Here is a 21,974-nt window from a genome sequence, read left to right on the forward strand (position 1 = left end):
TGAAAATTGTGTTCGAAAAGTTTGACGTTTGGGCACTCAATTTGGTCAAAAGGACTAAATTGTAAAAAATGAAAAAGTTGAGTTCTGCATTTAAAGGTGTCTAATTGTTATGAAATTTTAAATTGGAGGCCCTTAAATGATAATTAGACCATTGGACAAAAATGAACATGAAATGGGTGAAATAAAATATTTTTAAGTTAGGGGCATTTTGGTAATCTAGTAATTAAAATGAATTAAAAACAAAATTAAAAGCCAATTTTTGTCCATATTCTACCCCATGGTCGAAAATTGCATGGAGAATACATAGCTAGGGTTTTTCAAGATTCCAAGTTCGATTGTAAGTCCGTTCTAGCCCCGTTTTTAATGATTTTTACGTTTTTTAAATCCTCGTAACAAGATCTACTCATTTCTACCCATATTTTGAGGCAGGGTTTGTGTTTAAGAATTTAACTATGGATGAAATGCATGTGTTTTAATTTCTAATGGTAGAAAATGAATGCTCAGTGTGCAATAAATGACTTTTGCTAAGTGATTTTCGGTGAAACTGTCAAAAAGGACCGTTTTGCAAAAGTTACAAAATTTTTCATAAAAGTGTGATTTAGTGGAAATTAAGGGTTGATATAGTTATGAAAATGATTCGGGTAGGCTTAAAATGCAAGGAAATTGGATAAAAATCATTTTACGAGCCTTGAGGCAAAAGTGCAAATATGTGAAAGTTTAAGGGTCAAAAACAAATTTGTAAAAATATGATTTTTGGACCCATATGAATAATGTGACTAATTATTAAGCTAAATGTGATATTATAGATCATGGAAAATGTGATTCAGGCATAGATTGGGAATGAATGAGATTATGGACTAAATCAAAATAAATAGTCGTGCTCGCATTCGAGGTAAGTTTGTATGTAAATAATATATCGATTCTTTTTATGTTATTATATTTCGTTATTATATGAGATGTGGCTGCCTATAGAATGATAATTTGATGTAAATTACAAATCAAAATAGACTATGAATGAGTTTGTTAAATGTTGAAAAGTGAGGAATTTCCCAGTTGAACTTTCAGAATAGAAATGATACGAATGATCCATTGCGGGAGCACATGTGTAGTACTATGTGCAGGCTACTATGTGTTTAAGATGGTTTTAGGCCACGTATGTAGTACTAATTGTAGGCTACTACGTGTACCAGATAGTTAGGTCGCATGTGTAGTACTAAGTGCAAGCTACTATGCGTACCTGACAACTTCAATTGTAACACCCCGAATTTGGGCCTAGAAGTATTGGCCTTGAGTGGGGGTCCGTAAGGAGGTTGTATATAGGTATTTAATTGTGCAATGAAATGAAACAATTAAATGTTTGCTTTAGTGGTTAATGACTTTGAGAAGTGTTGGAGAAATCTTGGATTCAAACTTGGGCTTTAGCAAAATTTTGGTATTAAGTGAAAAAACACGGATTCTTGGATGAGGGTTTTAAATTATTGTGTTAAATAAATGACACAAGGAAGCTTGTAGTCTAGTGGTTGTGGCGTCATTAAGGTTGTATGGGAGCACTGGTTCAAGCCTTGGCTCTTGCAATTTATTTTAGGTTTTTAAAGGGAACACGGACTTTGGCCTTTAGACCTTATAATTAATTGGGGATAAAATATGACACAAAAAGCCTTGTGGCTTAGTGGCAAGTAGCGTGTGGAGAATTTAAGGGAGGCATAGGTTGAATCCCATGGAAAGCAAAGAGCATTTATTTTGATAACAAAGGCAAGAGTTGGTGTTGAATTTAAACTCTAATGTTGGAGGATCCCACATCGAAAGCTAATATAAGAGTGGTTGTAAAGTGGCTTTAAATAGAGGAACCATGAGGAGAGTAAATGTACCTTTCTTGGTGATCCCTTTCGTTGTATGGCGTGCTCGTTTGGGTTGGGCGTCGGCTAAGAGTGCTCGGGCGTGGATTAACTCCGGTCTCCTATCGGTGTGTATTTATCACTACTCTTGTTGTTGGATGGCTACTTGGGCCGCGATGGTAGAAAGGGGTCATGTGGGCCTAATGGGCCTCACAGCCCAATTGGATAAGTTGTTTGATTGTGTAGTAAATATTGGGCTAGGATAGGTGAATCTAATATTTGTGGCTAGATTTGGCTAAACGGGCCACACGAGTGTGGGCCCATTTGGTAGAGAATGGGCTTTAGAGCCATTAGTATTGTTATCCATGTTTAGAATACTTTAGTTTACCAATTATTGAAATACCTCGACTTGTAAAATTACCAAAGTACCCCGATTTACATAATTACCGCTTTTACCCTCGATTTATAGAAATCTGCTTTTACCCTTGATTTATAGAATTCTTGTTTTACCCTTGATTTACTGAATTACCATTTTACCCCGATTTACATAATTACCATTTTACCCTGTTTTACTCTCGACTTACAAAATTACCGTTTTACCCTCGATTTACAAAATTATTGTTTTACTGTCGATTTATAGAATTACTATTTTACCCTTGATTTACGAATTACTATTTTACCTCGATTTACAAAATTACGAAATACCTCAATTTGTAAAATTACCAAAATACCCCTAGTTTGTAAAATTACCAAAATACCACTTGGTTTGTGAAATTACCAAATACCCTCAATTTTAAAATTACCAAAATACCCCGATTTACAAAGTTACGAAATACCCTTGACTTTCTAAAATTATAGAAATACCATTGGTTTACAAAATTACTTGAAATACCCTTGGTTTGTAGATTTACCAAAACACCCTTGTAGGATGAAATGACTAAAATACCCTTATTAGGTAAAAAGACCGTAAAGCCCACAGTAGGGTAAAGTGACCGTAAAACCCCTGTAAGGTAAAGTGACCGTAATACCCCTGTATGGTAAAATGACGAATATGCCCTTATGTTTCGTATGGCTGATGGGCTTAGGATTTACATATATTGATATTGGATTAGTTAAGTTTGAGTGACAGGTGGTGGTTATCGTAGGCGATTGATTTTGGAAACGTTTCAACTTCAACCCGTAACAGGTGTGTACTAACCCTCGTAATAGCTTAGATTAATATTTGCTGAAAAGCCAAAAGTGTGACAGCCCAAAATTGACCCTAGTCGGAATGTGGTTTCGGGACCACAAAACCGAGGCATAAAAATAATTTAAAATTTATTTGGATGCCTATAATATGTGTATGCTCATGTATGACATTTTTTGATGATTGATTTAGTGTTATAAAGGTGAATTTCACTAGAAAGGACTTAGTAGTGAACTTTGAAAGTACGATAGGAAATGTGTGATGACTAATTAAAGCATGCATGCAAAACAATGGACTTGCATGTCAAATTCCCCTTTTATAGGTGGTGGCCGGCCATGACCAAGAATATGGGCTAAACATGTCATGAAACATGTTTTGTTGGGCATTAGGGAGAAATAATAAACAAATAAGCATGGGTAAGAAAAGAATGAAAAAAAAATGTGTGTGTGAGTGTGGTATCTCCCCATTGCCGTGAGTTGTAAAGGAAGAAAGAAAAAATTTGTTCATCCTTTCTTTGAGCCAAAACTAAGGGGAAGAAGAGATTTTTGCTTCATTTTATTTGTTTAGAAGAGATCTAGAAGGAGATTTGGCTAAACTTGCACCAAGATTAAGGTATGTATGAGGTTGTGTCATGAGATTCATGCATGTTTTAGTTGCCAACTTGATGTTCATGTTAGCCATGGTTCAAATCCTTGTTATGCCATGGAAGTGGTATTTGGTCAAAGTTGATATTGTGATAAAGCCATTGCATGCTAAGTGTGAAGCTTGATAATGATGCATGCAATGATGGATTGTCTACTCTTGAAATTTCTTTGTAGCCATCTTGAGTAAGACTTTGAGTTTTCTTTTGTTTAACCATGATTGAAGTTGAAAGGGCATGATTGTGATGTATTCGGCCATGATGCATTCATGAGCATGGTTCATGCTTCTTGCATGTTAGTTAAAAATTTGTGTTTTGGATGGCTATGGACACCTTGAATTTCGCCTTGCACCTATATATGTATATATGATTGCACATGATATTTTGATTATGAAAAGTGATGAATATGTTTGTTTAAAGAAGAAAATGTTGAAGAATGTTTGTGAAATTTCAAGTACATTCGGCCTAGTATACCTATGATGTGGAAATCTTGGAATTTATTGTTGATTTGGTGCAAGTATGACTAAGTATAATCGGCCATATGAGTGCTTGATGATGTATTATAAGTATGGAGCCACAATATGTAAAGCATTAACTAGTAAAATGCATGCTGTTTTGTGTGGTGTTAAGTGTATAATTGGCCTCAAATTGGACATGTATGTTCGGCCTTAAGTAGCCGATTGATGGCCTTAGCTTTTCCTTGATGCTTGAATGGATTGTATTGAATTGCTTGATGTAGTATAAAATGTGCATGACCATTGTGTACTCAAGCTAAAGGGTGGCCATATGACCATTTAAACTCCTTGTCATATTCGCCATAAGCTAGCATAATGAGGTATTAATAAATTAAATTTGTTTGAATTAGCTCAAGAGCTTAGAGGGCCACAATTGGACAAGGGAAGGAAAAAGTGATCGAATAGCCAGTAAAAGCCGTTCGACAACATCCGAGGTAAGTCCTCAAGAAGTGACCCTACTTGAATTATGTGAAATGAAATATGGATGTGTATTGATTATTGATTTATGTGTGTATGAGTATTTGAATGATACCCGGCTAAGTCCCAAGGCGATTATGCTAGTGATTATATTTGTGTTTGAGCCTTAGTAACGAAAATGAAATATGAATGTCTAATGATTATTGATGTATGTGTGCATGAGCAATTGAATGATATCCGGGCTAAGTCCCAAGACGTTATTGCTGGAAATTATATCCGGTTAAGACCAAGGCAATTGTGCTAGCGGCTACATCCGGCTAAGACCAAGGCATTCGTGCGAGTCGTTCTATCCGGGCTAAGACCAAGGCATTCGTGCACGTGGTTATATCCGGTTGTATTCAAGAAGCTTGGGCTGGAGGTGAGTGTTGGTTGCTGTAATGAATTCAATTGGTACGCTCGAAAAGCCCAAAGAATAAGGTATGTTTATACGTGCATTGGAAAGTCGACATGTTTGAGCAACATTCGCCGATCGACTAACAATTTCAGCTATTGAATTGGTTGATACCTTGTGAAAGTATATAATGATGAAGTGTGAAGTAAGAATGATTATGTGAATGTGTATTAATGAAATGATGCATTAGGCCATGTGAATGTATTGCTTTAATTAAAGCTGATTTTATTCCTTGAGACTTACTAAGCATAAAAATGCTTACCCGCTGCTTTGGCTCTCTGTTTTATAGATTGTGCTCGATAGCAATCGGATTCGGGATCATTAAAGTCGAAGTCATACACACTATCAAAGCCTCCATTTTGGTATAAATTTTGGTTGAACTTTGAAATGGCATGTATAGGACTACCCTTGCTGGTTTAAATATGTTGTGATGTATATGTGTACGGCCATGCGAAAATGGCTCGTAAAAGTGAAGTACGAACTTAGACTATTTGCGGTTTGTATATATATATATATATGGTGTCATGATGTGATTATGGATTGGAAATGGGAATGTTGGTCACATGATCAGCCATTGGTATGGTTAAAATGATCATATGTGAACCTATGTATGGCAAGACTAGTTGGTTCATGGAGACTACAAACTAGGTAAGACCTACCTTAAAACAGATGCTGCCAGCTGCAGTGACGTGAATGTGAAAAATCACAAAATTTGTAGAAATGGTATTAAATAGTGAATAAGCTATGTAAATGAACCTTGATGAGTCTATTTTCATATGGAAGAAACGAAACGGTCATAGGAGTTACATGTTAAGAGATATTAAAGCTATTGTGAGACAGGGCCAGAACGGTTTCTGGGTCCCCTGTCGCAACTTTAAAAATTTACTATAAATTATCCAGAAATAATTAGGAGTCATGCCTTATATTTACAGATTCCATTTTGAGTCTAGTTTCATTAGAAACAAACGGTACCAGTATTAAAGCCCTGTACAGAGAGATATTCAAGTTGTAACGTACGAAGGTCAGAGCAGTCGATCCCTGTAACATGGGTGACTTTAACTAATAAACTGTACCAATTGGCATGACCAAAAATTCTAGAAATAAATCCATGGATGAATATATGAGTCTAAATTCAGGGAAAATTTACGAAACCAGTTTTTGAGTTTTGAAACTCGAGATATGATTTTTAAGGTGACGGTGATGCAGTTTTCCAGCCTGACTGGAAATGTCAAATTGGTGGGCAAAATATGTGGACTTGGCTTGTTAACCCCTCGTGTCCGACACCGGCGATGGTCTCGGGTTCGGGGTGTTACAATTTTATTGGTATCAGAGCCACGGTTTAGTCGATTCTAGGACTACCGTGATGTGTTTGGGGTCTAGCTATACATGCAATTAAATGATGAATCGATAGTGTGGTGACTTCTGACAATTTGACTTTGTGTTTGTTTATAGCAATGGATCCCGATCCCAACCGAGCGATAGCTGAAGATGTGGAGAGTGTGGCGCCTGCTCCCGCGCAAGGGACAGCGCCGGCGGACTCTCAACCTATGGCCAGCAATCCGAATGATGAGGCTAGGCAAGCCTTTTATAGTGTGATGAATGAATGGTTTAACCAATACATTCGAACTAACACGGCTGTTCCACAACCTCCATTCCCGACAAATGCAACCCCCACACCTACAATACCTCCGGTAACTGACCAAATAAGGTCAAGTAAGCCCCCAGTCGATAGGATTCGAAAACATGGGGCCACTGAATTTAAAGCTACGGATGATGATGATGCCGAGCGAGCTGAATTTTGGTTGGACAACACTCTCCGGGTGCTCGATGAGCTATCTTGTACACCCGATGAGTGCTTAAAGTGTACCATCTCCTTGCTACGTGAGTCCGCCTACTATTGGTGGAGTACTCTAACTTCTGTGGTGCCTAGAGAGCAAGTGACTTGGGAATTCTTTCAAACCGAGTTCTGAAAAAAGTATATCAGTCGAGATTCATCGACCAAAAGCGAAGGAATTTCTTGATCTTAAGCAAGGTTCTATGTCGATTCATCGACTCTACGAACGAAAATTTGTGAGGCTTAGCCAGACGCGCGAGAATGCATTTCGTCCAAGCTATTATGTATAAACGCTCGAGGATGGGCTGAATGATGATATAAGGATGTTCGTTGGCATTCTCGAGATACGAGAGTTCGTAGTACTTGTTGAGCGAGCTTGTAAAGTCAAGAGCTTAGAAAGGAGAAACAAAAAGTTGATGTGGGAACCGGAGAATTCGAAAGAGGTCCTCGGAAAGTCTCTTTAACAAGCATCAAGAGATTTCGAGATGATGTGAGCCGGTCTAGAGGCGCTACGGGCTTTTCTAGACGAGGACGCGATCGACCCCTGTGACCACACGAGTCACTTCAATCGCCATGGTGGAAATGATCGCCGAGAGAGGCGAGTGTCGCATTGTGGCAAATGGCATTCGGGAGCTGTTGGTTCCGTGATCGCTCTGCTATAAGTGCGGATCAGCCGACCACTTTATGAAGGATTGCCCGAGGATGCTTGAACAAAATGTAAGTCAAAGTGGAAACCCGGTGCTACCACCGCCGAGGTAGGGCACCTAGAAATGTGGGCAATGTTAGTGGCGGTCGAGAGGATCTAGAGATGCTACCATCGATCCGAGGCTCGGGCTCTGCTAGGACTTATGCCATACGCCAGCACGCCGAGGATACCGCCTCTCAAATGTCATTACGGTACTTTCACTCTTTTCAATACTAATGTGATTGCTTTGATTGACCCCGGTTCTACTCATTCTTATATATGTGAAACCTTAGCATCCAAAGAAGACTTTGCCTATTGAGTCTCATCGAGTTTGTAATTCGGTGTCAAACCCTTGGGTCATTACGTGCTTGTCAACAAAGTGTGCAAGAAAAGTCCCCTAGTGTTCCAAGGTTCTTGTTTTCCGGCGGACTTGATGCTTTTGCCGTTCGATGAATTCGACGTTATTCTTGGTTTGGATTGGTTGACCATGCACGATGCGGTTGTAAATTGCAAAAGCAAGACTATCGATTTGAGGTGCGTGAATAACGAGATAATTCGGGTTGAGTCTACGGACTTAAAGGGTTGCCACCGTAATATCGCAATGTTTTCCGGAAATATGTAAGAAAAGGTGCGAAGCGTACCTTGCGTATGTGCTCGATGACAAGGAATCGAAAAGAAACCCGAATCGTGCCGTGGTTTGTGAATACCGGATGTTTTCCCGAAGAATTGCCGGGTTTACCACTGTTCGGAAATAGAATTTGGCATCGAATTGGTACCGTACCACTCAATTTCAATAGCTCCGTGTCGTATGGCACCAACGAATTAAAGGAGTTGAAAGCTCGGTTGCAAGAATTGGTGGATAGAGGTTTTGCTCGCCGAGTTGTTCGCCTTTGGGTGCGCCGGTGTTGTTTGTGAAAAGAAGGATGGAACCATGAGGTCGTAGATCGACTATCGTCGACTTAATAAAGCGACGATAAAGAACAAATACCGTTACCACGATCGATGACTTGTTCGATCAATCAAAGGAGCCTCGGTGTTCTCGAAAATAGATTTGAGATCGGCTATTATCTATTGCGAATCCGAGATTTGGACGTACCCAAGACGCCTTGAGCGAGATATGGTTACTATGAGTTCCTAGTGATGCCGTTTGGGCTTACTAATGCCCTCAAGGTATTTATGGATTTAATGAATCGGATCTTGACCATATTTGGATCGATTCAGTAGTCATGTTCATTGATGACATATTGGTCTATTCAAGAAATGAGACCGAACATGCTGAACACACGAGGTTAGTCTTGCAAATTTTACGGATAAGCAATTATATGCTAAGTTCAAGAAGTGTGAGTTCGGTTAAGAGAGGTTAGCTTCTTGGGTCATGTGGTATCTCAGATCGGGTATTCGAGTCGAATTCAATAAAATTTCAGCCATACTTAATTGGAAGCCTCAGAAATATTACGAGGTTCGAGCTTTTTGGGGCTTGCTTGTTATTACCGATGATTTGTAAAGGTTTCTCAACGATAGCCACGCCGATGACGGTTACTCCAAAAGGATGTTAAGTTCGAATGGACGGAGAAATGTCGAAAAGTTTCGATCAACTAAAAACTTATTTGATGAAGCCCCAATTCTAGTGCAACCCGAATCCGGCAAAGAGTTTGTCATCTATAGTGACACCTCCCTACTTGGGTTAGGTTGTGTATTGATGCAAGAAGGTCGAGTTGTGGCCTATGCGTCGAGGCAATTAAAGCCACACGAGAAAATTATCCGACCCATGATCTCGAATTAGTCGCCATCGTATTCGCCTTTAAAGATTTGGCGACATTACTTATTTGGTGAGAAGTGCCATGTGTACTCGGATCACAAAAGTCTCAAATATTTGATGACCCAAAGAGACTTAAATCTGCGACAAAGACGTTGGCTCGAATCGTTAAAGGATTATGAGTGGTCATTGACTATCACCCGGAAAGGCGAATGTGGTTGCGGATGCCTTGAGTCGAATCGTTATTCACTCTACGAAGCGATGAATGTGCACTTGTCTGCTCGATCGGCGACAAGGTGTTAGTGGCTGAATTGAAAGCCAAACCATTATTGACACATCAAATTCGAGAAGCTCAGAAAGTCGACGACGAGTTGGCTACAAAACGGGCTGAGTGTGTTCCGAACAAGGACTCGGAGTTTCAAATCGATGATGACGATTGTTTGAGGTTCAAAAGTCATCTGTGTGTTCCAAAGAATTTGGAACTCATTTCGATAATTCTGAATGAAGCCCATTGTAGCCGAATGGCAATCCACCCGGGGAGTACGAAGATGTACAACGATTTGAAACGTCGGTTTTGGTGGCATGGTATGAAACGAGACATCTCCGACTTTGTTTCGAGATGTTTAATATGTCAACAAGTGAAAGCGGAACATCAAGTGCCTTCAGGATTACTTCAGCTAATCACGATACCCGAGTGGAAATGGGATCGAGTCACAATGGACTTTGTATCCGGACTGCCATTGTCAGCGAGTAAGAAGGATGCGGTTTGGGTCGTGGTAGATAGATTGACTAAGTCGGCTCACTTTGTCCCCGTGACGCATTTAATTTTTCAATGGACAAATGAGCCGAATTGTACGCTTCTCGATTGTGAGATTGCACGGGTGCCTATTTCCATCGTGTCGATAGAGATCCGAGATTTACCTCGCGATTTTGGAAAAAGTTGCAAGAAGCTTTGGGTACCAAGTTGCATTTCAGCACCGCTTTTCACCCCCAAACCGATGGTCAATCCGAGCGGATAATTCGGATAATTGAGGATATGTTGAGATGTTGCGTCCTCGAGTTTAGTGGTTCATGGGAGCGGTATTTGCCGTTGATTGAATTCGCTTACAACAACAACTTTCAATCAAGTATTAAGATGGCACCCTACGAGGCTTTGTACGGTCGTAAATACCGTACACCATTGTTTTGGACCGAGCTCGGTGAAGGTAAGATTTTCGGTGGATTTAATTAGAGATGCTGAATGTAAAGTGAAAGTAATCCGTGAAAGTCTCAAGATAGCCTCCGATCGTCGTAAGTCGTGACGCGGATCTAAAGCGTAAGGATATCGAGTATCGTGGGTGATAAAGTGTTTCTCAAGGTATCGCCTTGGAAAAAGATACTCGATTCTACCGTAAGGGCAAGTTGAGCCCGAGGTTCATTGGGCCATATGAGATATCCGAGCGAGTCGGTCCAAGTGGCATATCGTTTGATTTTGCCCCTAACTCGAAAAGGTTCACGATGTCTTTCATGTTTCGATGCTTCGACGCTATAGATCCGATCCATCACACGTGATTAGTCCATCGAAGTTGAAATTCAAGCCAATATGAGTTATGAGGAAGAACCGATTCGTATCCTATCACGGGAAGTGAAAGAGTTATAAACAAGCGGGTTCCGCTAGTGAAGGTGTTATGGCTCAAGCACGGGATAGAAGAAGCTACTTGGGAAAATGAGAACTCTATGAAAGAGCGATACCCAACCCTATTTACCGGTAAGATTTTCGGGGACGAAAATTTCTTAAGTGGGGGAGAGTTGTGACAGCCCAAAATTGACCCTAGTCGGAATGTGGTTTCGGGACCACAAAACCGAGGCATAAAAATAATTTAAAATTTATTTGGATGCCTATAATATGTGTATGCTCATGTATGACATTTTTTGATGATTGATTTAGTGTTATAAAGGTGAATTTCACTAGAAAGGACTTAGTAGTGAACTTTGAAAGTACGATAGGAAAATGTGTGATGACTAATTAAAGCATGCATGCAAAACAATGGACTTGCATGTCAAATTCCCCTTTTTATAGGTGGTGGCCGGCCATGACCAAGAAATATGGGCTAAACATGTCATGAAACATGTTTTGTTGGGCATTAGGGAGAAATAATAAACAAATAAGCATGGGTAAGAAAAGAATGAAAAAAAATGTGTGTGTGAGTGTGGTATCTCCCCATTGCCGTGAGTTGTAAAGGAAGAAAGAAAAATTTGTTCATCCTTTCTTTGAGCCAAAACTAAGGGGGAAGAAGAGATTTTTGCTTCATTTTATTTGTTTAGAAGAGATCTAGAAGGAGATTTGGCTAAACTTGCACCAAGATTAAGGTATGTATGAGGTTGTGTCATGAGATTCATGCATGTTTTAGTTGCCAACTTGATGTTCATGTTAGCCATGGTTCAAATCCTTGTTATGCCATGGAAGTGGTATTTGGTCAAAGTTGATATTGTGATAAAGCCATTGCATGCTAAGTGTGAAGCTTGATAATGATGCATGCAATGATGGATTGTCTACTCTTGAAATTTCTTTGTAGCCATCTTGAGTAAGACTTTGAGTTTTCTTTTTGTTTAACCATGATTGAAGTTGAAAGGGCATGATTGTGATGTATTCGCCATGATGCATTCATGAGCATGGTTCATGCTTCTTGCATGTTAGTTAAAAATTTGTGTTTTGGATGGCTATGGACACCTTGAATTTCGCCTTGCACCTATATGTGTATATATGATTGCACATGATATTTTGATTATGAAGAAGTGATGAATATGTTTGTTTAAAGAAGAAAATGTTGAAGAATGTTTGTGAAATTTCAAGTACATTCGCCTAGTATACCTATGATGTGGAAATCTTGGAATTTATTGTTGATTTGGTGCAAGTATGACTAAGTATAATCGGCCATATGAGTGCTTGATGATGTATTATAAGTATGGAGCCACAATATGTAAAGCATTAACTAGTAAAATGCATGCTGTTTTTGTGTGGTGTTAAGTGTATAATTGGCCTCAAATTGGACATGTATGTTCGGCCTTAAGTAGCCGATTGATGGCCTTAGCTTTTCCTTGATGCTTGAATGGATTGTATTGAATTGCTTGATGTAGTATAAAATGTGCATGACCATTGTGTACTCAAGTTAAAGGGTGGCCATATGACCATTTAAACTCCTTGTCATATTCGCCATAAGCTAGCATAATGAGGTATTAATAAATTAAATTTGTTTGAATTAGCTCAAGAGCTTAGAGGGCCACAATTGGACAAGGGAAGGAAAAAGTGATCGAATAGCCGTAAAAGCCGCTCGACAACATCCGAGGTAAGTCCTCAAGAAGTGACCCTACTTGAATTATGTGAAATGAAATATGGATGTGTATTGATTATTGATTTATGTGTGTATGAGTATTTGAATGATACCCGAGCTAAGTCCCGGGCGATTATGCTAGTGATTATATTTGTGTTTGAGCCTTAGTAACGAAAATGAAATATGAATGTCTAATGATTATTGATGTATGTGTGCATGAGCAATTGAATGATATCCGGCTAAGTCCCAAGACGTTATTGCTGGAAATTATATCCGGTTAAGACCAAGGCAATTGTGCTAGCGGCTACATCCGGCTAAGACCAAGGCATTCGTATGAGTCATTCTATCCGGGCTAAGACCAAGGCATTCGTGCACGTGGTTATATCCGGTTGTATTCAAGAAGCTTGGGCTGGAGGTGAGTGTTGGTTGCTGTAATGAATTCAATTGGTACGCCGAAAAGCCCAAAGAATAAGGTATGTTTATACGTGCATTGGAAAGTCGACATGTTTGAGCAACATTCGCCGATCGACTAACTAATTTCAGCTATTGAATTGGTTGATACCTTGTGAAAGTATATAATGATGAAGTGTGAAGTAAGAATGATTATGTGAATGTGTATTAATGAAATGATGCATTAGGCCATGTGAATGTATTGCTTTAATTAAAGCTGATTTTATTCCTTGAGACTTACTAAGCATAAAATGCTTACCCCTTGCTTTGGCTCTCTGTTTTATAGATTGTGCTCGATAGCAATCGGATTCGGGATCATTAAAGTAGAAGTCATCCACACTATCAAAGCCTCCATTTTGGTATAAATTTTGGTTGAACTTTGAAATGGCATGTATAGGACTACCCTTGCTGGTTTAAATATGTTGTGATGTATATGTGTACGGCCATGCGAAAATGGCTCGTAAAAGTGAAGTACTGAACTTAGACTATTTGCGGTTTGTATATATATATATATATATGGTGTCATGATGTGATTATGGATTGAAATGGGAATGTTGGTCACATGATCAGCCATTGGTATGGTTAAAATGATCATATGTGAACCTATGTATGGCAAGACTAGTTGGTTCATGGAGACTACAAACTAGGTAAGACCTACCTTAAAAACAGATGCTGCCAGCTGCAGTGACGTGAATGTGAAAAATCACCAAAATTTGTAGGAATGGTATTAAATAGTGAATAAGCTATGTAAATGAACCTTGATGAGTCTATTTTCATATGGAAGAAACGAAACGGTCATAGGAGTTACATGTTAAGAGATATTAAAGCTATTGTGAGACAGGGCCAGAACGGTTTCTGGGTCCCCTGTCGTAACTTTAAAAATTTACTATAAATTATCCAGAAAGAATTAGGAGTCATTCCTTATATGTAAAGATTCCATTTTGAGTCTAGTTTCATTAGAAACAAACGGCACCAGTATTAAAGCCCTGTACAGAGAGATATTCAATTTGTAACGCGCGAAGGTCAGAGGAGTCGATCCCTGTAACATGGGTGAATTTAACTAGTAAACTGTACCAATTGGCCCGACCAAAAATTCTAGAAATAAATCCATGGATGGATATATGAGTCTAAATTCAGGGAAAATTTACGAAACCAGTTTCTGAGTTTTGAAACTCGAGATATGATTTTTAAGGCGACGGTGACGCAGTTTTCCAGCCTGACTGGAAATGTCAAATTGGTGGGCAAAATATGTGGACTTGGCTTGTTAACCCCTCGTGTCCGACACCGGCGATGGTCTCGGGTTCGGGGTGTTACAGAAAGCTTCATATTTTAGTGATTCGGGAATTAATATTTAGATCTATTTTCTACGCACGTTTAAGTTGGATTCACAACGGATATGGGGTAGGAAGGTATTTGGAACGTTCTTCAACGAGTAGATTTCTTGGTAAGTATTCGAACCTTCTTTCCATTTGTATCTTGTGGTTTAAGAAAAGCTGAAAACCCTTCTGTTGACTAAGGCTAAAAGAGTTTTTGGTGTTATTTGGTTTGTTGGTGCTAGTGAGGATTAAAGGCTACCGATCGAGGAGTGTGTGAAAAGCTTGGATCATCGGAGTGACTAAATCTAGTCATCAACTTCGGCAAAGGTATGAACCCAAGGGCCATTGTGGATGGTGGCCGAATGTGTAAGTGATGATAATAGGTAGTTTTCGATTTGGTTTAATAATAACATGGTCTAATCTATAAGTGGTTGATTATAGGAGAAATCGCATAGGAGATCTCGTCAAGGAATATCGCAAATCAGGTGTGTAACGAACCCTTTTTCATAGCTTAAAGTGATAAATGCCGAAAAGCCGAAATACCGAAATTCTGGCATTTCGAGGACTTGTGAGCAAGTGAACGCTCACTAGTTAGTTAGAATCGATGAGATGATGATTGGGAGCAATGGAAATAGTAAGGACGTGATTTTGGCGTTCACAGGTAGGTTGGGCCTCGAGGGGCTGAATTAGGGCCCAATAGGCTTTCGGGCCCATTTGGGTAAATCTGGTAGAAAATGGGAAATCTGTTAAATTGCATGATAAGACTGTTAAAACCGTTATGGAATATAGGCTAAATGGGCCTAGATGACAGAATCGGCTAAGTAGGGCCCATTAGGGGTTTTAGGCCCAATAACTCGTTTTAGCTAAAAGTGGGCCGTAATCATTTGATGCACCCATGAATTGTTTGTAATCATTAATGAACATGGAAACCCTAATTTTTGGTAAAATTACAAGATTACCCTTATAATATGAAAATGACCGTTTTGCCCCTAGGTAAAAATAACCATTATACCCCTAGGGTTTGTATATGAACTTAATGCATGGGATTTTGATAAACATGATATGTATGATATGCACATGACATGTATGATATGCACATGACATGTATGATATGCACATGATATGTATGATATGCACACGAGATGTTCATAAATGCATTGGGTTGGGTTTTTTATATGAATGGAGGAAGTGAAAAAGGGCTTATGCCCCCATTATTAAAGGGCTTATGCCCCAGTTATCAAAAGGGCTTATGCCCCAGATTATCAAAAGGGCTTGCGCCTGCTTATTAAAGGGCTTATGCCCCGATTATAAAAAGGGCTTTTGCCCTGATTATTAAAAGAGGCTAGGCCTCCAATTATATGATAAAGCTAAAAGCCGCCAAAGGAGAGTTATGGCGGGGTGGGTCGAGTTAATCCCCACATGGTGTGTTGGTTGGTACGGGTGGAGAGTAGCGGATGGTGGGTTGAGTAGTCTCCCGATGGGTTTGCATTCTTTCATTGACATTATATGTGATATTGAAATGGGCCTATGGGCCATACCGCTTCTACTGTAAAGGCTTGCCCAAGAATATGAAATTTGAAAAGGCTTCGCCCGGTGTTATGAAATATGAAATATGAGAAGGGCTATGGCCCAAGACATGTTTGAGATTGGATTTGGGCTTAGACCCAACAGTCGTCATTGTTTTGGGCTCTGAAGGGCTTGTTGCACATGAGTTTCCAAACTCACCCCTTTCCTTAACCTTGCGGTGAGCCTTGATATGGGGACTTGGGCCTAAGGGATTCAGTGGACACGGTGATCGCTTTTGGACCTTTAAATAAGCTTTGGTTTTTATTTAATTTCCTTTATTTATTATTTATTTTGGGTTGTAATAAGGCCATTTTAACTTTTCTTTTATTTCTTCTCGGGATTATTTTATTTTAATAACTTCAAACCTGGTTGATAATTGTTCAAATGGGCTAGACTTAGGACGTGTTTTCAAAGCGATACTTGTTTTCAAAATATCTCAACACCACGATTAATCGATTTATCAAAGACGCCCACTTAAACAAATTTAAACTCGATATAACAAAGTGTGGATATGGTTGTGGGCATGTCTAGGATTGGATCCAATCAAAGAGCTTGGTACTTAAGCGACCTTCATGGCTCACCTCCTCTCTCTTGATACCTACCGGTGCCCACTTCCATACACTTTTTAACTCAACAAAATATATGGTTTTAAAACACTAAAATGGAACGTTGGTTTTCAACTCCAATGTGGCACGCCGATTCGGCCATAACGTCTGGGCGGGTTTGGAGTGTTACATTTAGTGGTATCGAGCTAAGTTGCAACAACTCTACTGTAGATCGGTCCAAAATTTTTCAAAAATTTAGGCCTAAGAAGGGTATTTTGGAAATGGTTTTGAAAAGTTCATTTTAAAGATGTTTTATGAGTATATATGTTAAAATGGTCCAAGTTTTTCTGTTTTAAATCAAGAGTTTCAAAATAAAGGGTGTTTTCAAATCAAAGTTTTAAATTTCTATTTTCGTGATCAAAAATATGGTTTCGAGTTTTAAATGGATTGAGAAAGAAGTGGCATCAATCCCTAGCACCAAGTCTGTAAGTATTTCATTCCTCATATTACACTCGTATTAAGATATTACAGTAGATAGAATTGAGACCATATCATGACATTATGACTAGGGCAACCCTAAAACTCTAGAATACCGAGATCAGTAGCTAGGCTATGATTCGTGAAAATAGAAACTTTAAAATACTATCTCTGCATAAGACATATGAATAAATAGTAAAATTTTGAGATCTTTGTAGTTAATTGATATGTTTATTGGTAATGTAGAGTATTGATATGGATTCGAGGGTAAGCAAAGTCCGCCAACTTCGGTAGCGGTAACTCTGAGCTTGGTACCGAGGCACCGCCAAGTTAGTAAGGAAAGTGGTAGAGGAAGTATTGGATACCAAAATTAAGGAAATTAGGGAACGCTCAAGCGTGGTGCTTGGAGTGTAAGAAAAGGAAGGATTCTAGTTCTTAGAAAACCAAGCCTCGCTCGTGAAACATGTTAAGGCACGACCAAACTATCCAATCTGCAAAGATCGCAACGGACGTCATCCGGTGAATGCCATAAGAAGACAGAGCATGTCTTAGATGTGGGTCCAAGGAGCATCGAGCTCGGGATCGCCAAGTTTATTTTATTTAAATATGTGTTACTTAATTGTATGCGTGCTTGATAAATGTTTCTTTACTTTGGTAATTAGATGTTCGGGTCATACTAAGAATTATTTTTAATTAGAGTACATAGCGGAAGCATAGAGGTTTGACTTGAGTAATACGGTTAGTTGATAGTTGGAAATTTCGAGGACGAAATTTCTTTAAGGGGAGTAGAATTGTAACACCCCAAATTTGGGCCTAGAAGTATTGGGCCTTGAGTGGGGGTCCGTAAGGAGGTTGTATATAGGTATTTAATTGTGCAATGAAATGAAACAATTAAATGTTTGCTTTAGTGGTTAATGACTTTGAGAAGTGTTGGAGAAATCTTGGATTCAAACTTGGGCTTTAGCAAAATTTTGGTATTAAGTGAAAAAACCGGATTCTTGGATGAGGGTTTTAAATTATTGTGTTAAATAAATGACACAAGGAAGCTTGTAGTCTAGTGGTTGTGGCGTCATTAAGGTTGTATGGGAGCCTGGGTTCAAGCTTTGGCTCTTGCAATTTATTTTAGGTTTTTTAAAGGGAACCTGGACTTTGGCCTTTAGACCTTATAATTAATTGGGGATAAAATATGACACAAAAAGCCTTGTGGCTTAGTGGCAAGTAGCGTGTGGAGAATTTAAGGAGGCATAGGTTCAATCCCATGGAAAGCAAAGAGCATTTATTTTGATAACAGAGGCGGCAAGAGTTGGTGTTGAATTTAAACTCTAATGTTGGAGGATCCCACATCGGAAGCTAATATAAGAGTGGTTGTGAAGTCGGCTTTAAATAGAGGGAACCATGAGGAGAGTAAATGTACCTTTCTTGGTGATCCTTTCATTGTATGGCGTGCTCGTTTGGGTTGGGCGTCGGCTAAGAGTGCTCAGAGCGTGGATTAACTCCAGCCTCCTATCGTGTGTATTTATCACTACTCTTGTTGTTGGATGGCTACTTGGACGCGATGGGCGAAAGGGTCATGGGGCCTAATGGGCCTATAGGCCCAATTGGATAAGTTGTTTGATTGTGTAGTAAATATTGGGCTAGGCTAGGTGAATCTAATATTTGTGGCTAGATTTGGGCTAAACAGGCCACACGAGTGTGGGCCCATTTGGGCTGAGAATGGGCTTTAGAGCCATTAGTATTGTTATCCATGTTTAGAATACTTTAGTTTACCAATTATTGAAATACCTCGACTTGTAAAATTACCAAAGTACCCCGATTTACATAATTACCGTTTTACCCTCGATTTATAAAGTAATTGCTTTACCCTTGATTTATAGAATTACTGTTTTACCCTTGATTTACAGAATTACCATTTTACCCCCGATTTACATAATTACCATTTTACCCCCATTTTACCCTCGACTTACAAAATTACCGTTTTACCCTCGATTTACAAAATTATTATTTTACCGTCGATTTATAGAATTACTATTTTACCCTTGATTTACAGAATTACTATTTTACCCTCGATTTACAAAATTACAGAAATACCCTCAATTTGTAAAATTACCAAAATACCCCTAGTTTGTAAAATTACCAAAATACCACTGGTTTGTGAAATTACCGAAATACCCTCAATTTTAAAATTACCAAAATACCCACGATTTACAAAGTTACGTAAATACCCTTGACTTTCTAAAATTATAGAAATACCATTGGTTTACAAAATTACTGAAATACCCTTGGTTTGTAGATTTACCAAAACACCCTTGTAGGATGAAATGACTAAAATACCCCTATTAGGTAAAAAGACCGTAAAGCCCCTGTAGGGTAAAGTGACCGTAAAGCCCCTGTAAGGTAAAGTGACCGTAATACCCCTGTATGGTAAAATGACGAATATGCCCTTATGTTTCGTATGACTGATGTGCTTAGGATTTACATATATTGATATTGGATTAGTTAAGTTTGAGTGATAGGTGGTGGTTATCGTAGGCGATTGATTTTGGAAACGATTCAACTTCAACCCGTAATGTGTGTACTAACCTCGTAATAGCTTAGATTAATATTTGTTTGAAAAGCCAAAGCTTCATATTTTAGTGATTCAGAATTAATATTTAGATCTATTTTCACGCACGTTTAAGTTGGATTCTACAACGGATATGGGGTAGGAAGGTATTTGGAATGTTCTTCAACGAGTAGATTTCTTGGTAAGTATTGAACCTTCTTTCCATTTGTATCTTGTGGTTTAAGAAAAGTGAAAACCCTTCCGTCGACTAAGGCTAAAAGGGTTTTGGTGTTATTTGGTTTGTTGGTGCTAGTGAGGATTAAAGGCTACCTATCGAGGAGTGTGTGAAAAGCTTGGATCATCGGAGTGACTAAATCTAGTCATCAACTTCGGCAAAGGTATGAACCCAAGGGCCATTGTGGATGGTGGCCGAATGTGTAAGTGATGATAATAGGTAGTTTTCGATTTGGTTTAATAATAACATGGTCTAATCTATAAGTGGTTGATTATAGGAGAAATCGCATAGGAGATCTCGTCAAGGAATATCGCAAATCAGGTGTGTAACGAACCCTTTTTCATAGCTTAAAGTGATAAATGCCGAAAAGCCGAAATGCCGAAATTCTGGCATTTCGAGGACTTGTGAGCAAGCGAACGCTCACTAGTTAGTTAGAATCGATGAGATGATGATTGGGAGCAATGGAAATAGTAAGGACGTGATTTTGGCGTTCACAGGTAGGTTGGGCCTCGAGGGGCTGAATTAGGGCCCAATAGGCTTTCGGGCCCATTTGGGTAAATCTGGTAGAAAATGGGAAATCTGTTAAATTGCATGATAAGACTGTTAAAACTGTTATGGAATATAGGCTAAATGGGCCTAGATGACAGAATCGGCTAAGTAGGGCCCATTAGGGTTTTTAGGCCCAATAACTCGTTTTCGCTAAAAGTGGGCCAAAATCACTGTATGCACCCATGAATTGTTTGTAACCGTTAATGAACATGGAAACCCTAATTTTTGGTAAAATTACAAGATTACCCTTATAATATGAAAATGACCGTTTTGCCCCTAGGTAAAAATAACCATTATACCCCTAGGGTTTGTATATGAACTTAATGCATGGGATTTTGATAAACATGATATGTATGATATGCACATGACATGTATGATATGCACATGACATGTATGATATGCACATGATATGTATGATATGCACACGAGATGTTCATAAATGCATTGGGTTGGGTTTTTATATGAATGGAGGAAGTGAAAAGGGCTTATGCCCGCTTATTAAAGGGCTTATGCCCCGCTTATCAAAAGGGCTTATGCCCCAGTTATCAAAAGGGCTTACGCCCAGCTTATTAAAGGGCTTATGCCCTGATTATAAAAAGGGCTTTTGCCCCGCTTATTAAAAGAGGCTAGGCCTCGGTTATATGATAAAGCAGCTAAGTCGCCAAAGGAGAGTTATGGCGGGGTGGGTCGAGTTAATCCCACATGGTGTGTTGGTTGGTACGAGTGGAGAGTAGCGGATGGTGGGTTGAGTAGTCTCCTCAGATGGGTTTGCATTCTTTCATTGACATTATATGTGATATTGAAATGGGCCTATGGGCCATACCGTTTACCGTAAAGGCTTCGGCCCAGTAATATGAAATTTGAAAAGGCTTCGGCCCAGTGTTATGAAATATGAAATATGAGAAGGGTTATGGCCCAGTACATGTTTGAGATTGGATTTGGGCTTAGACCCAACAGGCTGTCATTGTTTTGGGCTCTGAAAGGGGCTTGTTGCACACTGAGTTTCCAAACTCACCCCCTTTCCTTAACCTTGCAGGTGAGCCTTGATATGGGGACTTGGGCCGGAGGGGATTCAGAGTGGCCACGGTGATCGCTTTTGGATCTTTAAATAAGCTTTGGTTTTCATTTAATTTCCTTTATTTATTATTTATTTTTGGGTTGTAATAAGGCCATTTTTAACTTTTCTTTTATTTCTTCTCGGGATTATTTTATTTTTAATAACTTCAAACCTGGTTGATAATTGTTCAAATAGGCTAGACTTAGGACGTGTTTTCAAAGCGATACTTGTTTTCAAAATATCTCAACACCACGATTAATCGATTTATCAAAGACGTCCACTTAAACAAATTTAAACTCGATATAACAAAGTGTGGCTATGGTTGTGGGCATGTCTAGGATTGGATCCGATCAAAGAGCTTGGTACTTAAGCAGCCTTCATGGCTCACCTCCTCTGTCTCGGATACCTACCTGGTGCCCAGCTTCCATACACTTCGTTAACTTAACAAAATATATGGTTTTAAAACACTAAAACGGAACGTGGGTTTTCAACTCCAATGTGGCACGTCAGATTCGGCCATAACGTCTGGGCCGGGTTTGGGGTGTTACATCAATCACGTGTGTAGTACTAAATGCATGCTACTACGTGTATCAGATGGTTAGGTCAT

General features: G+C 39.1%; 1 long non-coding RNA gene across 1 annotated transcript; it reads left to right on the forward strand.

Moving 5' to 3' along the window:
* Positions 1 to 19,855: 19,855 nt before the first annotated feature.
* LOC128280685 (uncharacterized) lies at positions 19,856 to 21,559 on the forward strand. Its single transcript, XR_008270788.1, has 3 exons — positions 19,856 to 19,924; positions 20,039 to 20,082; positions 21,347 to 21,559. It is a non-coding gene; the product is annotated as an uncharacterized LOC128280685 (long non-coding RNA).
* The last annotated feature ends 415 nt before the right edge of the window (positions 21,560 to 21,974 follow it).

This window comes from Gossypium arboreum, chromosome 9 (assembly GCF_025698485.1).
Source record: "Gossypium arboreum isolate Shixiya-1 chromosome 9, ASM2569848v2, whole genome shotgun sequence".
In the NCBI taxonomy this organism is placed as follows: Eukaryota; Viridiplantae; Streptophyta; class Magnoliopsida; order Malvales; family Malvaceae; genus Gossypium; species Gossypium arboreum.